Source organism: Podarcis gaigeae, assembly GCF_964106915.1.
Source record: "Podarcis gaigeae genome assembly, chromosome: W".
Taxonomy (NCBI): domain Eukaryota; kingdom Metazoa; phylum Chordata; class Lepidosauria; order Squamata; family Lacertidae; genus Podarcis; species Podarcis gaigeae.
In genome coordinates this window covers 9053902-9074821 of record NC_139695.1, presented here as the reverse complement: position 1 = coordinate 9074821, position 20920 = coordinate 9053902, and the positions used below count along the sequence as shown (strand labels likewise).

The following is a 20920-nucleotide window of genomic DNA, read 5'->3' as shown; positions in this document are numbered from 1 at the left end:
TGTGTTGTTGCATTGCACGGAGTGTGTGGGTGTGGGCACATTGCACGGAGTGTGTAGTTGCATTGCACCAAGTGTGTGAGCATTGCACGGAGTATGTAGTTGCATTGAACGGAGGGTATGTGCAGCGCACAGAGTGTGTAGTTGCATTGCGCGGAGCTTGTTGTTGCATTGCGCGAAGTGTGTAGTTGCATTGCATGGAGTGTGTGTGCATTGCACGGAGGGTGTAGTTGCATTGCACAGAGTGTGTTTTTTGCATGGCACAGTGTGTAGTTGCATTGCACGGAGTGTAGCTGCATTGCATGGAGGGTAGTTTCATTGCTTGAAGTGTGTTTTTGCATTGCACTGAGTGCGTTTTGCATTGCACGGAGTGTGTAGTTGCATTGCACGGAGTGTGTAGTTGCATTGAACGGAGTTTGTAGTTGCATTGCACGGAGTGTGTAGTTGCATTGCATGGAGTGTAGCTGCATTGCATGGAGGGTAGTTTCATTGCTTGAAGTGTGTTTTTGCATTGCACTGAGTGCGTTTTTGCATTGCACGGAGTGTGTAGTTGCATTGCACGGAGTGTGTGGTTGCATTGCATGGAGTGTAGCTGCATTCCATGGAGCGTAGTTGCATTGCACAGAGTGCGTTTTTGCATTGCACGGAGTGTGTAGTTGTGTTGCACGGAGTGTAGTTGCATTGCATGGAGTGTGTGTGTGCTGCATGGAGTGTGTTTTTTGCATTACACAGAGTGTGTGTCTGAAAAGGAAGCTGGCTCGGCGGCAGCTTTGTCGGAACTTCTTTAGGGGTTCTGGCCAGCATCGGCCCTGTAAATTTACGTATTATGATGGCAGCACAAGATGCCCCCTGCCCAAGCGGGGGCTGGAAGCTGGCAAGCAATACCTCAATACCTTTTGCCATATTCCCATTTTATTCGGGGATCCAGATGGATATCGTTGCTAAAACATACCACTTGCCTATGGAGTAGCTGTCTGCCTTGAAGGAATTTATTTTGTAATACTTCCTCTGTAGCAAGTGATGCTTCATCAGATCCGATCTTGCTGGGTCACTTAATTAATCTTGCATGCAGAGTGGTTGCCCCAGGCCGCCCCTTCCCTTCCCACTAGGCCAGGTTGCCTGCGGCCTGAGGTCCTGTGGCATTTGAATATAGACTGCATTTTTAATCAAGACTTATATTGGCTTATATCTTGATCAGGTTCCTAAATTAAATGGGCTTAGATTTTCAAATGTTTCATGCCAGGCAGAAAGAACCTTGGCAAGAGGTTTTTCTCCTAAGACAAGGGGGCCCCATTGATTTATAGTAGAAAAACAATTCTCAAAGTCATAAAAAAGGGAGAATTACATATGCTGCCCCAAGGCTGAGAAAACACAATTAAAGGCAAGGGTAAATAGTAAAATAATACCAATGTGCCTCTCAGTAAAATGAGCCAGATCTTCTTTCCAAGGTTGAAAGGCCAAGAGCAGTGAAAAAGGCAACTGGCTTGGCTAGAAGAAAAAAGAGCATTTTTGGGAAATTTTCTAAAGCTGTTGGGAAGAGCTAATGGGAGAAGCATCTAGCTGGCTGGGAAAGGAGGGGGAAAGGGGGGAGGTGTAAACTGAAGAGGCTTCTTTTTAAAAGCTGTTTTTTACTGAGTTCCTTTTTACTTTACAAAGGCTTTATTCTTTTAAAAGGCTACCTATGATAAGTGAATGAAATATATTAGCTTAAATATATTGGCTTAAATGTAATTATGCAAAGGATTTAAGGAATGCTAGATTCTTATTTCATATGGTTGTAAGAGTTGTATTTATCCTGAAATTAAGTCAGCCACCAGCCTAGCCCCCCTGCTAGACAGAAGACGCCATCCAAGCACTCTTGATATATATATGGTTGTCAGGCATTTGTTTAGAAACTTTCAAATGAAGGAAATCTTTCAATATTGATGTGAAACTCAAGATCCTTGACATCTGTTGAACATAAAAATGTAAGATTAAACATTTGTTTTAGAAGGCAATAGGGCAAGGAGGGCAAGAGGTGAGCTGGTAATTAAGATTCCATGTAAGATATATTATTACTTATTTGTCATTTATATATAGCTCTTTGTCTCCCTTATAAGGGCAAGGAAGTGGGTGTATCTTTTGTGGGTGTATCTTTTGTGATTGGTTCTACCAAACAGCCAATAGGAATTTCAACCAGGCTGATTGGACAGAGGCAGCCACAGGAGGAGCAAAGGGGGCTGGATTAAGGGAATATAAGTGCTGGCCAGGATGGCAAGAGGCCAGGCCAGAGCTTGGTAACCATATACCACTGAGCCTCTCATTTATTTGTCTGACAAATAAATTATTATTTTAATTTCTCTATTGCTGCGTTGAATATTTCATTCCAGCTAAGCGTTAACCACAAGCAGGGTGCTACATTTTATGGTGCCACTGTGACTCGGATAAGTGGTCTGCTGGAACGCAGCCCCTTCGCCCTACTGGGCAGGGTACAAGAGAGAGGACCACTGCTTACCCAGCGCGCACTGGTAAATTTTTCCAGGGGGAACGCAGAAGACTCGTCTGTCTGATACCCTGCTCACTGGCGGCGACGGACCGGGGGAAACAGGGAACCAACCAAGGGTAAGTGCACAAAGGGATTTTTGGCCCTCCAATTAATTGGGAGGAAGAGAAGTCTTGATCAAACTTCTGCGTCTCAGTAAGGGGAAACTGAGTACGCTAGGTGGTTGGGTACATCAGATGTTGGTCTGGTGGAGGAAAAGGGAAAATTGGGAGGTAGAGTGTGGTGAAGTATCTAGCGCATTGTATGTGTGAGAAAGTACAGAGCAATCTGTAGCTGACCTGAGTGTGGAGTGGGCAGTACTTCGGTTCTTAGTAAGGCGACTTCACTAGGCAAGGAAACCCACAAAGCGTGTGTGTGAGTGACTGAGTGGATACTTCACAGGGCCATACAATGGGAGTTGGGGGTTCAAAGGGGGAAAATACACCTCTTGAGTGTATGTTAAATAATTTTAAGAAAGCCTTCTCAGGGGCATATGGAGTCAAAATGACGCCAGAGCGCTTGAGAACGTTATGTGAACTAGAATGGCCGAAACAAAATACTGAATGGCCATCTCAGGGAACTTTTGATATAAATTTAGTAAGCAAACTTTGGTCTAATATCGCCAAAGAAACTGGAGGGTGCCCAGAACAATTTCCATATATAGATTCCTGGCTGAGCACATTAAATAAAAATCCTCCATGGATAAGGGAATGCAAAGTCAAACGATGCAAATTATTGGCTGTAAAAGCTGAAGCTAGGAAAGGAATCTTGCCAAATAAACTCAAACCCATTTTTGAGGGACCAGAGGAAGAGGTGCTTCCACCTCCACCCTATGCTCCACATCGAAGGGAGCTTAATTCAAACACTCCGCCAGTTGTAACCCCAAGGCAAGAAAGTGGAATGAATAATGGGAGTGGAGTCACAGAGCTTGATTCCTTGATAGATTATGATAAATATCTTCAGGAGGCATTGGAGTCCTATAATAAAGCCCAAGCAGAAGTGGTTATTCCACCTGTGACTCCTAATAGACCTGCATCTACAGTCTCCTTTAGTGGAACAACTGATTGCCCACCCCAAACCCCTGTACATCCAAGTCCTAGAGAATTATTACAGAAGTTACAGGGAGACCTTAATCGGTCAGCAAGCAATACAGCCAGGCGTATAAAGCTGCTAAAAGAACGCCTTGGGACAAATACCATCCCCTATGATTTGAGGCCCCTAGAGCAAAGCGAAGAGAAAGATCACGTAGTAGCCCCTCTTAGAAGAGTATTTGATGCACTTGAGGAGCCTGCGCTGGTTAACGGGCAACCCGGACCACGGCCACCTCGAACTTCGACCCTGCAATATATTCCATTCACAACTACAGATTTGATGAATTGGAAAACACACACCCCATCTTTTGCAGAAAAACCTCAGGCTATGATGGACTTGGTGACTTCAATAGTAAATACTCATAGCCCTACTTGGACAGATTGTCGCCAGCTCCTAAATACTCTTTTCACCACTGAGGAAAGGAGAGACATAATTGAAAAGGCACAGATATATTTGCGTGAGCAGGCCAGAGTGGGAAATATTTTTAATATTGACCGTCATCTCCAAGATAACTTTCCCTTGGAAGATCCTAATTGGGATCCAAACAATGGAATTCACCTGGCCAGACTTACCACCTACCGCCAGACGCTTGTGCAAGGTATCCGCAGGGCATGCCAGAAGCCCACTAATATGTCTAAAGTCTCAGAAGTAGAACAGAAACCAAATGAGAGTCCAGGAGACTTTTTAGAGAGGCTGCAAGAAGCCTATCGTATATGGACTCCTTTTGACCCTGAAGCCCCTGAAAACAGCAGAATGATTACTGCTACATTTGTGGCCCAGTGCGCTTCTGATATTCGTAAGAAAATTCAGAAATCAGAAGGATGGGAAGGGATGCTGATGAGCCAAATTATGGCCATTGCACGCCGAGTTTATCGGAATAGGGATGAGGCTGAGAAGCAAGAGAAGAAGAAGTGGCAGAAGGAAAAGATGGTAATGCTAGCCACAGCAGTGAAGCAAGACCACCGCCCCTTAAATGGAGGGAGAGGGCGAGGAAGGAATCCACCACTGGGAAGGAATCAATGTGCAAATTGCAAGAAGGAGGGTCATTGGAAGCGGGAGTGTCCTGAACCCCTGAGGTTGGAAGAAGTACGCCCAGGCCCAGGCCCAGGCCCAGGCTCCGGCCCAAGAAACCAGGGACGGGGACGGGGAATGATCCGAAATGGAAGATATCAGAGACCAGGACAAGGACAGAATAGAGACAATTTCATTGGACTGGCAGAAGAGGATTTTACTCAAGACTAGGAACGACCGGACTCCATAAAGTTAGGCTTCCAGGAGCCCACGGTCACGATTCAATTAGGGAGCCATTTAATAGACTTTATGATTGATACTGGGGCTGAATACTCAGTACTCCCAGAACTATTGCAGAAAAAGGCATCCAAAAGTGTAGTCATTAAAAGTGCCACTGGACAGTCAGCTAAGAGGTCTTTCCTCCAACCTTTGGAATGCCAGATTGGGGGACATCGTTTAACCCATCAGTTTTTGTATATACCTGAGTGTCCAATACCTCTCTTAGGCAGAGATATGCTGTCCAAATTGCAGGCCCAAATCACCTTCACTCCTCGAGGTCCAGAAATGAAACTGCCATCAAAAGCAGCAGGAATAATTACCCTCTCAGTACCTAAGGAACAATCATGGCGCCTAATGTCAGCCCTGCAAGTCCAACCCACATTGGATACAGAATTAAACAAGCTCCTCCGAACTCTACAAGTGCCACCAGGAGTATGGGCCGAAAATAGCCCACCAGGAATGGCTAAGAATATAGCTCCAATTGTAGTAACCCTAAAACCTATGGCTACCCCCGTATCTGTAAAGCAATATCCCTTACCCCGGCGAGCAGCAGAGGGCATCCAGAAACATTTGGACCGCCTATTAAAATATGGTCTGCTTAAGCCTTGCCAATCAGAATGGAACACACCCCTTTTGCCTGTTCGAAAACCTGGGACAGATGAATACAGGCCAGTGCAGGACTTGAGGCTCGTAAACCAGGCTATCGAGACCTTGCACCCAAATGTACCAAACCCATATACCTTGTTGAGTTTGATCCCACCAGAAGCAACATTTTTTACTGTATTGGACTTGAAAGATGCATTCTTCTGTTGCCGGCTGGCACCACAGAGCCAACCTATATTTGCCTTCCAGTGGGAAGACCCTTTGACAGGAACAAAAGGCCAGCTAACCTGGACAAGATTGCCCCAGGGATTTAAAAATTCCCCAACTTTATTTGGCACTGCCTTGGCGAGGGATCTAACAAGTTACCCCTCAATACCGGGAGAAAAGGTGGTTCTGCAATATGTAGATGATCTTATACTAGCGGCAAAGGATTTTAATACCTGTAAAGAAGGGACAGAGGAACTGCTCCACTTGCTCTGGGAAGCTGGCTACCGAGTTTCCCAGAAAAAGGCACAGTTATGTTTAGAAAAGGTCAAATATTTGGGCTTTGACATCTCACACCAACAACGAGCATTGAGACCAGAGAGGAAAGAAGCTATTTGCCTTATCAAGGAACCTACCACAAGAAAACAACTTAGAGGATTCCTGGGAACAGCAGGGTTTTGTAGACTATGGATACCTGATTTCAGCAGTCTGGCCAAGCCCTTACATGAAAGCACTCGAGGTGCAGAAAAGGACCCATTCGTATGGGGACCTGAGCAGAAACAAGCCTTTTTAGTTATCAAACAACGACTTATGGAGGCCCCAGCCCTTGGATTGCCTAATTCGGAAAAACCCTTTCAGCTGTATGTACATGAACAGAATGGGATTGCAGCTGCAGTCCTGACCCAGAGATTAGGAAGTTGGAACCGCCCAGTAGCTTATTTGTCTAAACAATTGGACTCAGTAGCAAAAGGATGGCCTCCATGCCTAAGGGCAGTAGCGGCCACTGCAAGCCTTGTCAAAGAAGCTGATAAATTTACCTTCGGCCAGACGATGTATGTGAATGTACCTCATGCTGTTCTGACACTCATGGAATATAAGGGTAGTTATTGGCTAACGAACCCAAGGATGGCTAGATACCAAGGCCTATTGTGTGAAAATCCCAGGATTCATCTACGAGTAGTGAATATGCTCAATCCAGCGACTTTGCTGCCCCTACCAGAGGTAGATGATGAGGAATCACATGATTGTCTCCAAGTAATGGATGAAGTTTATTCCAGTAGACCTGATCTGAAAGATGAACCATTGAAAAATCCAGATGTTGTATATTATACGGATGGTAGCAGTTACCTTCATGAAGGTGCCAGACGAGCAGGATATGCTGTGGTCACCAATGAGGAAGTTGTGGAAGCTGAAGCTTTGCCTGCTGGCACATCAGCACAAAAAGCTGAACTTATAGGCTTAACTAGAGCTCTGCAATTGGCAGCTGGATGTAAGGCAAACATCTATACTGATTCTAAATATGCCTTCTTAACCCTGCATGCACATGGAGCTCTATGGAAAGAAAGAGGTCTAATAGGAGCCCACGGGAAGGCCTTGAAATATGGACCTGAAGTAGAAATCCTGTTAGAAGCAGTATGGGCTCCAGAACAGATTGCTGTAATGCACTGCAAAGGTCATGGACGAGGAAGGGATCCAATAACCAGAGGAAATCATGCTGCTGACAAAGCAGCCCGAGAGGCAGCCCAAAAGCCTGTGGGAGGATTTATAGCAGCCCTCATACCAGAGGTAGTTCCAGAAGAAGTTAAACCTCACTATACCCCAGAAGAGAGGAAGTGGGCTGAACAGGAAGGAGCGGTTGTGAAGGACGGTTGGATGATCCTGCCGGACAATAGGATTTATGTACCTCATCATCTAGCAGGCACAATTGTAAGAAATTATCATGAATCTACTCACCTTGGCGGTACTGCAACCAGAGAGAGTCTCAGTCGGAAGTTGTATATTATTAATCTATCACAATTAGCAACTTGCATTTCACAGAAATGTGTTCTTTGTGCTAAAAACAATCCCAGGCAGGGACCAGTACAACCTCCTGGAATTCAACATGTGGGATATGTCCCCATGGAAAGTCTAATTGTGGACTTCACAGAGCTGGTCCCTTCTAAGGGATTCAAGTATCTCCTTGTGTTTGTAGATACTCTTACCGGATGGGTTGAAGCTTTTCCCACCCGAACTGAAAAGGCACGAGAGGTAACTAAGAGACTCCTCACTGAATTGATCCCAAGGTTTGGATTACCTAGATGCATTGGAAGTGATAATGGGCCAGCGTTCATTGATCAAGTAGTACAAGATGTATGTCGAGTCCTACAAGTAAAATGGAGACTGCATGCAGCATATAGGCCTCAGAGTTCAGGGAAAACTGAAAGAATGAATCGGACTCTGAAAACCCAATTGGCAAAATTAACCCAGGAAACGGGATTGGGATGGGTAGATGTGTTACCCATAACACTGTTTCGTGTTCGGTGTGCACCCACAAAAAGACTTAAGTTGTCACCTTTTGAGCTCCTGTATGGGAGACCGCCCTCCTTTGTTCAGGATATTCCAGCTGACCTTAAACAAATAGGAGATCATGTGACACAGGGACAAGTGCAATCTCTCTCCCGTGTTTTTGTTTCTCTTAACAGGTGGGCCCTCGAACGCACGCCGTGCAGCATTGCCGAGCCGATTCATCAGTTCCAGGCTGGCGATAGCGTATGGGTGAAAGAGTGGAAACGTGATCCACTTGCACCAAAGTGGCGTGGACCTTACACCGTCTTGCTCTCTACTCCAACAGCGGTGAAGGTAGCTGAGGTGACCCCCTGGATTCATCACTCTCGTTTGAAGAAGTCCGAAGGCAGTTGGATGTGCAAAGGTGACCCCTCTAATCCTTTAAAACTAACTCTCTCCAAAAACCCCTGTATCTAGCCCTACCGGGAACGGGCTAGGTCACGGGCAACATTTGACGACCGGCCTGCTGCAGCCACAACCTGGAAGCTGGCTGACCTGCGCACGCCTGAAGCTTGAGGAGCGTCTGAACCAGCGACTGTGAACGGAAAGATTCTCTAATACAATTGATTGACTGCCCCCTTGTGGAACAATTATCAGAGATATTACTCATTGGGGATCCTCGGGATATATGTTTTGGTCTTGGTGGTACCCCATTTCTGTCACTGGGGGAATTATATTGGGGCTAATAATTATTTGCTATCACAATAAGGTAATCTTTTGTGGAAGGAATGCATATACTAGACATCAACATGATTTTATTATTAATCCTGATCCCTTGGGAAGGGGAAGGGTCCTTGAATCTGACCAAATTGGCTAAATATGGATTCAGCCATGACCACAATATGTGGGTAGGCTTAGCTGAGATGGTAGCCAATGTTGCAAATAGGACCAATTGCCTTGTTTGCTCTCTTGGGCCAGATGATTCAGAGGGAGGTATGCCCTTATTACCGATACCATTAGATGCCATTGGTATGGTAAGCGAAATGCCACACCAAACAGAAATACAGAATTTCCCCGGATGGAACTCAACTAAACCATTACGAGTTATACCTGTACAAGGGGAATTCTGTGTACATAAATCATCAGATGCAGCTGATTCTCCCATGATAGGCTCTTCTCATTGTCACTATACTTGGGATTATATTAAGAATAGTCATACCTGGGCACACGGTACTACCTATCGAACTCGGAATACCTTGCCCTGTGCACCTCCTTTTATTCACGCATGGAAAGTGGTGTGGAACATAACTGTGACAGAAAAAGGCAATCTAACATACTGCACTGTGAACTCTCTACCTCTTTTGGTATTTCGCCTTCTGTACTCCACGTACCAAAAACCTCAGACCCGATGGTTGTGGTGGATATGTGGAGAATGGGCATACAAAAAGCTCCCTTCCAAATGGAGTGGGACTTGTTTCTTGGGTTGGGTATTACCACCAATGTGGATTATGCCCACTAGTTCGGCCAGGCGAACACGAAGGAATGCTGATATTTCTCATATAGCAGGAGGAAGTACCCAAAGTTGGAGCGGTACTGATGATTGGCCGCCAGAGCGCATTATAGCCTATTATGATCCTGCCTCCTGGAATCCTGGTGAGCTCATACAAGGGGCACGGGATCCTATTTATAATCTAAACAGAATAATTCGATTGCAAGCAGTAGTGGAACTTGTAACCAATGCAACGGCCCAGAGTTTGAGACTTATTGCACAACAGTTGGATGAAAGTAGAGCCGCCATTTTGCAGCTGAAAATGGGAATGGATTATGTACTTGCCAGGCAGGGAGGCCTATGTGGAGTCTTGAACTTGACAGGGAATGCCTGTTGCTTTAACATTTCAGATAATGGTGAGGCAATCCGTGTGTTGGCCACAAAGATGGAGAATATAGCACATGTCCCAGTACAAACATGGGAAGGATGGGATATGGGATGGCTCACCAATTGGTTACCTAATGTCACAGGACTCAAAGGGATACTATTGTCTTGCTTGTTTTTCTTGACAGTAGTGGTAATGGTTTTGTGTATGATGCCATGTATCATTTCATGTTTTAGAAGTACAATTAGCAAGATGGTTTCAAATGAAACTCTACCTCATATCATGGCCCTATACAGAGCTTTACCTCAGGAATATGATGAAGGTCAAGCTATCAAGGACACTTGGGATGAAGGTCCTTGAGCTTGAAAGGGGGGAATGTGGCATTTGAATATAGACTGCATTTTTAATCAAGACTTATATTGGCTTATATCTTGATCAGGTTCCTAAATTAAATGGGCTTAGATTTTCAAATGTTTCATGCCAGGCAGAAAGAACCTTGGCAAGAGGTTTTTCTCCTAAGACAAGGGGGCCCCATTGATTTATAGTAGAAAAACAATTCTCAAAGTCATAAAAAAGGGAGAATTACATATGCTGCCCCAAGGCTGAGAAAACACAATTAAAGGCAAGGGTAAATAGTAAAATAATACCAATGTGCCTCTCAGTAAAATGAGCCAGATCTTCTTTCCAAGGTTGAAAGGCCAAGAGCAGTGAAAAAGGCAACTGGCTTGGCTAGAAGAAAAAAGAGCATTTTTGGGAAATTTTCTAAAGCTGTTGGGAAGAGCTAATGGGAGAAGCATCTAGCTGGCTGGGAAAGGAGGGGGAAAGGGGGGAGGTGTAAACTGAAGAGGCTTCTTTTTAAAAGCTGTTTTTTACTGAGTTCCTTTTTACTTTACAAAGGCTTTATTCTTTTAAAAGGCTACCTATGATAAGTGAATGAAATATATTAGCTTAAATATATTGGCTTAAATGTAATTATGCAAAGGATTTAAGGAATGCTAGATTCTTATTTCATATGGTTGTAAGAGTTGTATTTATCCTGAAATTAAGTCAGCCACCAGCCTAGCCCCCCTGCTAGACAGAAGACGCCATCCAAGCACTCTTGATATATATATGGTTGTCAGGCATTTGTTTAGAAACTTTCAAATGAAGGAAATCTTTCAATATTGATGTGAAACTCAAGATCCTTGACATCTGTTGAACATAAAAATGTAAGATTAAACATTTGTTTTAGAAGGCAATAGGGCAAGGAGGGCAAGAGGTGAGCTGGTAATTAAGATTCCATGTAAGATATATTATTACTTATTTGTCATTTATATATAGCTCTTTGTCTCCCTTATAAGGGCAAGGAAGTGGGTGTATCTTTTGTGGGTGTATCTTTTGTGATTGGTTCTACCAAACAGCCAATAGGAATTTCAACCAGGCTGATTGGACAGAGGCAGCCACAGGAGGAGCAAAGGGGGCTGGATTAAGGGAATATAAGTGCTGGCCAGGATGGCAAGAGGCCAGGCCAGAGCTTGGTAACCATATACCACTGAGCCTCTCATTTATTTGTCTGACAAATAAATTATTATTTTAATTTCTCTATTGCTGCGTTGAATATTTCATTCCAGCTAAGCGTTAACCACAAGCAGGGTGCTACAGTCCCCTTACCTTTATCATGCAGTGGTTGCAATTCCTAAATGTTGAGGTCCCCTTGCCTTTCTCATGCAATGGTTGCAATTCCAAAATGTATGCAATAGTAGTTGGCCATGGCAGGATACCTGGAACTTGCACAGGGATTTTCAGGTTCATGCTGATGCTGCTGGATCCTTGCCCTTTGGTTTTATTTATTTATTTATTTATTTATTTATTTATTTATTTATTTATGTTTTATTTATTTATTTATTTATTTATTTATTTATTTATTTATTTATTTATTTCAGGAGCTGCTGGTGTGCAAAGCCATGGCCTCAAGCCTGGTGTGGTGAGGCAATCATGTGACCTAACTTTTCTTGAGTTTTTCCCCATTGTAGTAGCAGTTCACATGTGGCCCTAGGAGTTCAGTGAACATCGGATCTGCTTTTGGTCTGATAACCAGGCAGTGGTGAGCGTCTTGGCAAAACGGTCCTCACGCTCTAGCTGAGTCTCCGCCCCTCCGCTCATGCTTTTGAGCTGCGCCGCTTAAGGTTCAATATTGTGCTTTCTGCTCCTGATTACGGGATCCTCTAATGATGTCGCTGACACTCTATCCCATTTTCAGATGGAGCGCTTCAGACACTCAGCTACTGCCAGACTTTTCCAGACCACCTGTGGCATTTTGACAACAATTAGTAATTACAGAGAGCAGCAGCTTCCATTTCCCCTTCTGCTTTTAGCTCTTATGGGAAGGCCTGGATGGATTTCTTAGCCTTAAGCTGGCAGTCCTTTTTTTTTTATACATTTTTTATTGCTTTTTTAAAGATACAGAAATACAGAAAAAAGAATAAAGAGTGGTTATATGAAAGAGAGATATAAATAACAAATTTCCATATTCTTTTTCCATCTAACCTATAGGACTTCCTCACATCCTCCGAACCCTGCGTTCTCTGTCTTATAAGGCATCAGCAATTTGTTAACTTATTTCAAAACTTATTGTAACTTCCATTTTATCATGTTCCCTATTTTCAATTTTACTGTCACTCAATTCTTATATGTTTTATATTAAACACAATAAAGTTATTTCATTATTTTACCTCTAAATTCTTGTGTCTTAATTTTCATTCCAATAACTTACATTTGCTGAAGCTAGAATTTCCTGAAAGGTGCATTTTTTTTTTTTAACATTCATACAACTTATAGTGTTTTTTCAAATAGTCCTTAAACTTTTCCCAATCCTCCTCAGTTGTTTCTTCTCCCGCGTCTCGGATTCTGCCAGTCATTTCAGCCAGTTCCATATAGTCCATCAACTGCGATTGCCATTCCTCCAGCGTGGGTAAATCTTGTATCTTCCAGTATTTTGCAATCAGGATCCTTGCTGCTGTGGTAGCATACATAAAAAAGGTTCTGTCCTTCTTAAGCACTCTCTGGTCCACCATGCCCAGAAGGAAGGCCTCTGGTTTTTTAGGTAAGGTAAATCTCAATACCTTTTTTAGTTCATTATGGATCATTTCCCAGAAGGCCTTCACTTTCGGGCAGGTCCACCAGAGATGGAAGAATGTCCCTTCCGCCTCTCCACATTTCCAACATTTGTTGTCAGACAGATGATATATCTTGGCTAACTTGACTGGGGTCATGTACCACCGGTATACCATTTTCATAATATTTTCCTTCAAGGCAGTACATGCCGTGAATTTCAAACCGGTGTTCCATAACCTTTCCCAGTCTGCAAACATAATGTTATGCCCCACATCCTGAGCCCATTTTATCATAGCGGATTTGACTGTCTCATCCTGTGTATTCCACTTAAGCAGCAAGTTATACATTCTCGAAAGTAGTTTACTTTTTGGCTCTAACAATTCAGTCTCTAGTTTCGATTTTTCCACCTGGAATCCAACTTTTTTATCTATTTTAAATACCTCTTGAATTTGCGCATAGTGCAACCAATCTCGTACCTTAGTTTTCAATTTCTCCAAACTTAGCAACCTCCAATTGTCTCCAGTTTTTTCAATTATTTCCCAGTATTTAGGCCAATGGGCCTCCATGTTGGGTCTCTTACGAGCCTTGGCCTCCACCGGTGAGAGCCACCTCGGAGTTTTACTCTCCAATAAGTCTTTGTATTTTATCCAGACCCTCCAAATTGCTCTTCTGACAATATGGTTTTTAAACAATTTGTGCACTTTAACCTTGTCATACCACAAATATGCATGCCACCCAAACGCATTGTCAAACCCTTCCAGATCCAGGACATCAGTGTTCTCCAATAAAATCCAATCTTTCAACCAGCAGAAGGCTGCAGATTCATAATATAGCCTCAAGTCTGGCAGGGCAAATCCCCCTCTTTCTTTCGCATCAGTTAATATTTTAAACTTTATTCGGGGCTTTTTGCCCTGCCAAACAAACTTAGAAATATCCTTCTGCCACTTTCCAAAACATTCCACCTTGTCCACGATCTGTAGGGCCTGAAACAAAAATAACATTTTCGGCAATACATTCATCTTTACAGCAGCTATTCGGCCTAACAAGGAAAGTTTCAGTCTTAACCATATATCCAAGTCTCTTTTGATTTCTGACCAGCATTTCTCATAATTATCTTTAAACAAATTCAAATTTTTGGAGGTCAAGTACACCCCTAGGTATTTTACTTTTTTAACCACATTCAGCTCCGTTTCTTTAGAGAACTCATCTGTTTCTGTAACTGTCAAATTTTTTGCTAAAACCTTGGTTTTTTGCTTATTTAACTTAAACCCCGCCACCCGACCAAAATCAGAAATTAATTCTAACACTCTTTTAGTGCTGGAGACTGGTTCCTGAAGTGTTAATACCAAGTCATCTGCAAATGCTTTCAATTTATATTGTTTCACTCCGACCTCAATTCCCTGGACCAACCGGTCCTTTCTAATCATATTTAGCAACACCTCCAGGACTGAAATAAACAATAGGGGGGATAGGGGGCACCCCTGGCGTGTCCCTTTTTCAATTTTAAACTCCTCTGTCACCACATTGTTTACTATCAATTTAGCTTTTTGTTCTGTGTAGATTGCTTCTATACCATTTTCGAACCCCCGCCCCACTCCCATCCCTTCCAAATTTTTCTTCATAAACATCCAAGAAATATTATCAAAGGCCTTCTCTGCATCAACAAAAATCAAAACCGCTCTGGTATTCAGATTTGTTTGTAGAAGTTCCAAAATGTCAATAATGTTTCTTGTGTTGTCAAACAAATGCCTACCAGGGAGAAAGCCAGCCTGGTCTTTGTGAATCACTTCATTTAGTACTTTTTTAAGTCTATTTGCCAAAATATCTGCAAAAAGTTTGTAATCCACATTTAGGAGTGAGATGGGGCGGTAGTTCTTAAGTTGGGTCTTTTCAGTCTCTGATTTAGGTACCAATGTGATGAAAGCTTCTTTCCACGTTTCCGGTGCCCTCCCTCCCTCCATTATCTGGTTGCAAACCTCCATCAAAGGTTGTATCAAATAGTCCTTTAAAACTTTATAATATTTGGAGGTTAAGCCGTCCGGGCCTGGGGACTTGCCAAGTTGAAGATTTTGTATGGCACTTTCAATTTCTTGCTGTGTAATATTACAGTTCAGGTTTGTTCTCATTTCCAGGGGTATTTTTTGTAATCCATTAGTTTTTAAAAATTGATCCACCTCTGAGGCTTTTTGCGGCCCTTGTGTATAAAGTTCTTTGAAGTACCTCTGGAAGCACTTTCTGATTTCCTCGGGTTTCTGAACCATTCTCCCTTCAATCTCTAGATTTGTAACCGTATTAAGCTTTTGTCTCTTTTTCAACTGCCAAGCTAGCAGTTTCCCACACTTATTCGCCGATTCGAAGGAACTTTGTTTCATTTGTTTAATTTTCCATTCCACCTCTTGGTTTATCAGTTTTGAATATTGCGCCTGGAAGAATTTCACTTCTCTTAACACGTCCTTCGACTTAGGCCTAGATCTTAATTTTTTCTCACCTTCTCTTATTCTCTCCAATATCTTCTCCTTCTTTTCATTCCAGAGCCTTTTCTTAATCGTGTTTTGTTGTATTAGAAACCCTCTCATGACTGCCTTACTTGCGTCCCAGATTGTTCTTTTTTCCACAGTAGTATTCAAATTTATCTCAAAATAGTCCTTTAGAGTTTTTTTGGGCCTTCTTAACAATCTCCTGATCTCTTAAAATAGTGTCATTCATTTTCCATCTAAAGGATCCGGTTGTATTTAGTCTCAATTCCACTTTCAAGGCATTATGGTCGGAGCAGGTTTTTGGGCAGATTTCCACTTTTCTAGTCTTAGGTGCCAGTCCTCTAGTTGTCCAGATTTGGTCAATTCGTGTCCATGTCAGATGAGCTTCAGAAAAGAAAGTCCCTTCTTTCCCTAGGGGGTTCTTAACCCTCCAAATGTCTACTAAGTCCATATTGTCTGTCATTTCAAAAAAAGTTTTGGGTAGTCTGCCGTCTTTCGATATGTTGGCACTTTGTGACTTATCCATATTTACAGACACAACCCCATTCATATCACCCAGCATAATGATGTTACTATAGTCCAAATAATCCAGCATAGTCTCATGCAGCTTCCTGAAGAATTCCGACTTTCCCTCATTTGGAGCATATATTCCTAATATCAAAATTTTTTCTCCTTGCGTCTGTATTTCAATCGCCAAAATTCGGCCATATTCATCTTTAAATAAAAATTTCGGTGACAGGCTCTCCTTTGCGTAAATCACCACTCCTCTCTTCTTAACTTTGTCTGAAGAAATAAATTCTTGGCCTAGTCTTTTGTTAATTAACACTTTTCTATGGAGCCTTGTCACATGTGTTTCCTGTAGGCAGATAACGTCCAATTGTTCCTTTTTCAAAATGTGAAAGACTTTCCTTCTTTTTTCCGGGGAGTTTCCGCCATTTATGTTCCAACTAAGAAGCTGTAGAGACATCCTGAATCAATTGACGGGTTCTACAATGGGGTATCTAAGCTTCCTCCCGATCCCGGGGGAGGTAATGCTGGTCCTGGTCCTGGTGGTATAACTCTTGGAGATGGTCCCGGTGGTGGTGGAGGCCAAGAAGCTGCAGCTCCTTTTTGCAGGTCCTCCTCGTGGTCGTGTAGGAACTTCTGCTGGTCTTCAGGTGATTTAATCTTTATTTTCCTTCCTTTGTAAGTAAATGAAAGTCCTTGTGGAAACTCCCACCTGTAAGGAATTCCGTTGTGTCTCAACAATTTGGTCAAATCTATATAGGTAGTCCTAAGTTCCAAGAGATATTTGGGTATATCTCTGTAAATTTCGGCCCTTTTACCTTCTACCTCCAAAGATTTCTTAAAATGTAGGCCTAGTATCTTATCCCTTTCTTCTCTTGATCTCAGAGCAACCAAACAGTCTCTGGGCTTGTCTTTCTTTACTGATTTTCCCAGTCTAAAGGCTGTCACAATTTTAAAGTCCTTTTCTTCCTCAATTCCCCAGAATTTGGAGAACAAAAGTGTCAAAAATCCCTCTAGATTATTTTGTTCCAATTCCGGGATAGCCCTTATCCTGAGATTACTATCTTTACTTTTCAATTCAACCAATGCCAGGTAGGCTTGTTGTTCCCCTACCTGCCTTCTCAAAGGTCTTACCTCTCCTTTAATTTCCTCCACCTTTAAGTTCGCCTGTTCTGCTTTTTGATTGGCTTCCACAGCTAATTTAAAGTTTTCTGCCGTAGCTCCTTGCAATTTCTCAATTGCCTGAGTGTGCTGCGAAACCTGTTCAGTTAATTTGCCAATAGAGGATGTAGCTTGGTCAATCTTTGATGTTTGATTGTCCACTTTTTGATTTAAAACTGCCAATTGTTCCAAAATTTGTTTTAAAACTGTTTCAGATCCTCCAGTTGCCATGTCTTCTGCAGCAGGCTGCACTAGTTCCACCTCCTGTGCTGTCAGCACAGTTGGGACAGATGATCTGCGGTGATGAGTTAGAGTTGTTTGCAAAAGTTGCCCAGATTTTTTCTCTTTTTCTTTATCTTTATCTTTAGCTGCTCTTGTTCTCCCTGTGCCGCTCATTCCACACCTGCCTCTGTTCAAGGTCAAATGGTCTTTTGTCCCATGGGAAAAACAAGTCCCAAATATAAATAAAAAGAACCACAAAAAGTTTCAATAAAGCTCAGTTCCCATGCAACTATATTTCCACAGTCCTATAGGGGGAGTATTTCAAAGCTTCAAAAAAGAAAGGAACTATTTTCCGCCATTGAAGTTCCTCAATTCCCCATATTGAGTTTTGTAATTCCCAAACACAAAAGGAAGGTTTCCAGAACTTCTAATCTCTTAAAATCCAGCCATAAAGTATCGATACAAGTCCATGCAACAATGTTTAATGTTAGTATCTCAGTCTATGCAACAATTTCGATCTCTGCAACAATGTCGTCAGTTTGACAGCAGTTTGACAGTTCTTTTTCTATGCACTGGCAGCCCGGTGACGGGGTTATCTCTTTCAGCCCCGTTTAGCCCAAAAATTGGAGGGTAGTTCTAAAGAATAAAAGTCTATACAATCCACAGTTCTTTCCTTTTTATCTTCAAAATACAGAGTCTCTCAATGCACCCTTTCTTCCACTTTTACAATCCCTTTTTAAGTACTTCAGCTCGTTTCCGAGCCCTTGCTTTGATCTAATTAGCAGAGTCGGGAGGCGGACTTCCTGTTACTCGCCTCCCGCTTTCGGCCGAATTTCTTCAGTTTAGTTAGAAAATTTAGGACCCTTACTCACGGGTATGTTGCTCCAATTCCGATAATTTCAAGAAGAAAGGTCAGCGCTCATCAGCAGCAGCAGCGCGGCTTTGCTTCCACGAAAAGAGCGATGAACTCACAGCGCCGCTCCCCCTTTCACGTTCCGGAGCCTCTTACGAGGCTCCTTCCCCGCTTCTGGGGGGGCTCCAGGCGCCCGCCGAGTCCCACGGCCGCAGGCTCACTCTGCCTGCGGTTTTTCTTGATGGGTCTCCGCTTTGCCGTAGCGGACGACCCTTTTTCGCGGAGCCCCTCTTCACAGCGCAAAGAGGACCGCCATTGCTGTTTCGCGCCGCCTCCGGAAGTCTCGGAAAAACTTTTTAACAATGTAAGTGGGAGCGGGAGACGTGAGGAAGTCCAAACGAGTTATGAAATTTTGTGTATGACATAAGCAATGTTGTTTGTTATTTATGCTTTTTTCTCATAAAAATTCTTAATAAATATTTATAAAAAAAAGAAAAGTGTTATGACATAGTATAGGATCAGAAAATAGAGAAAAGGCAGAAATGTTCTTCAACGCTGCATCTGCTCTTGCATTGCCCTCTGCTAAATACCCTGGGTGCGATGTGTACGAGCAAAGATGTGCAACACAATAAGGGAACTCTCTGTGCTGAAGTAAAGCCTGCAGGGCAAGAAACAAGGAAAATAAGTCAGAATCCAAGGAAGGAGTTATATAAGATATTGGTAAAATAGCAAAAAGGCGATATACATATTGAGTATCCACAATAAGATTGAAAGGTTGAGTAGGAAAGGATTGAAAGGCAAGAATCACAGCCGCTAGTTCAGCTCGCTGGGCATGGAGGGTAGTTTCATTGCTTGAAGTGTGTTTTTGCATTGCACTGAGTGCGTTTTGCATTGCACGGAGTGTGTAGTTGCATTGCACGGAGTGTGTAGTTGCATTGAACGGAGTTTGTAGTTGCATTGCACGGAGTGTGTAGTTGCATTGCATGGAGTGTAGCTGCATTGCATGGAGGGTAGTTTCATTGCTTGAAGTGTGTTTTTGCATTGCACTGAGTGCGTTTTTGCATTGCACGGAGTGTGTAGTTGCATTGCACGGAGTGTGTGGTTGCATTGCATGGAGTGTAGCTGCATTCCATGGAGCGTAGTTGCATTGCACAGAGTGCGTTTTTGCATTGCACGGAGTGTGTAGTTGTGTTGCACGGAGTGTAGTTGCATTGCATGGAGTGTGTGTGTGCTGCATGGAGTGTGTTTTTTGCATTACACAGAGTGTGTGTCTGAAAAGGAAGCTGGCTCGGCGGCAGCTTTGTCGGAACTTCTTTAGGGGTTCTGGCCAGCATCGGCCCTGTAAATTTACGTATTATGATGGCAGCACAAGATGCCCCCTGCCCAAGCGGGGGCTGGAAGCTGGCAAGCAATACCTCAATACCTTTTGCCATATTCCCATTTTATTCGGGGATCCAGATGGATATCGTTGCTAAAACATACCACTTGCCTATGGAGTAGCTGTCTGCCTTGAAGGAATTTATTTTGTAATACTTCCTCTGTAGCAAGTGATGCTTCATCAGATCCGATCTTGCTGGGTCACTTAATTAATCTTGCATGCAGAGTGGTTGCCCCAGGCCGCCCCTTCCCTTCCCACTAGGCCAGGTTGCCTGCGGCCTGAGGTCCCCTTACCTTTATCATGCAGTGGTTGCAATTCCTAAATGTTGAGGTCCCCTTGCCTTTCTCATGCAATGGTTGCAATTCCAAAATGTATGCAATAGTAGTTGGCCATGGCAGGATACCTGGAACTTGCACAGGGATTTTCAGGTTCATGCTGATGCTGCTGGATCCTTGCCCTTTGGTTTTATTTATTTATTTATTTATTTATTTATTTATGTTTTATTTATTTATTTATTTATTTATTTATTTATTTATTTATTTCAGGAGCTGCTGGTGTGCAAAGCCATGGCCTCAAGCCTGGTGTGGTGAGGCAATCATGTGACCTAACTTTTCTTGAGTTTTTCCCCATTGTAGTAGCAGTTCACATGTGGCCCTAGGAGTTCAGTGAACATCGGATCTGCTTTTGGTCTGATAACCAGGCAGTGGTGAGCGTCTTGGCAAAACGGTCCTCACGCTCTAGCTGAGTCTCCGCCCCTCCGCTCATGCTTTTGAGCTGCGCCGCTTAAGGTTCAATATTGTGCTTTCTGCTCCTGATTACGGGATCCTCTAATGATGTCGCTGACACTCTATCCCATTTTCAGATGGAGCGCTTCAGACACTCAGCTACTGCCAGACTTTTCCAGACCACCTGTGGCATTTTGACAACAATTAGTAATTACAGAGAGCAGCAGCTTCCATTTCCCCTTCTGCTTTTAGCTCTTATGGGAAGGCCTGGATGGATTTCTTAGCCTTAAGCTGGCAGTCCTTGGCCATTCAGATGAACTGGCCCCCATCCTCTGAGCAGATCCTGCAGTATTTGGTCCACCTGCTGCAGATTGGGCGTGCTGTTATAACTATAAGAATTCAGTCCGCTGCAATGTCTGTTATACTGAAGCTTTATTTTTCAGAGACCCTTGTATAAAGTTTGTTGTGTGCAGGGCCTTGGAAGGTTGGAATAGGCTCCAACCTCATAGGACAGTGGGCAGGAAGTCGGTCAATTTTACCTATGCAGTATCTGCAACAAGTTAAAACTTATCTGCTGGTAAAAGATCAAGGCGAGACTCCTTTCAGTATTCCATTGCTTTTTGGTGCACTGAGGGTTGGGGAAATGGTTGTTGTAGCT

General features: G+C 43.2%; 1 long non-coding RNA gene across 1 annotated transcript; it reads left to right on the top strand.

Moving 5' to 3' along the window:
- Positions 1–632: 632 nt before the first annotated feature.
- On the top strand, positions 633–19824 carry LOC310836007. Its single transcript, XR_014559827.1, has 3 exons — positions 633–687; positions 19018–19169; positions 19401–19824. It is a non-coding gene; the product is annotated as an uncharacterized lncRNA (long non-coding RNA).
- Positions 19825–20920: the final 1096 nt, after the last annotated feature.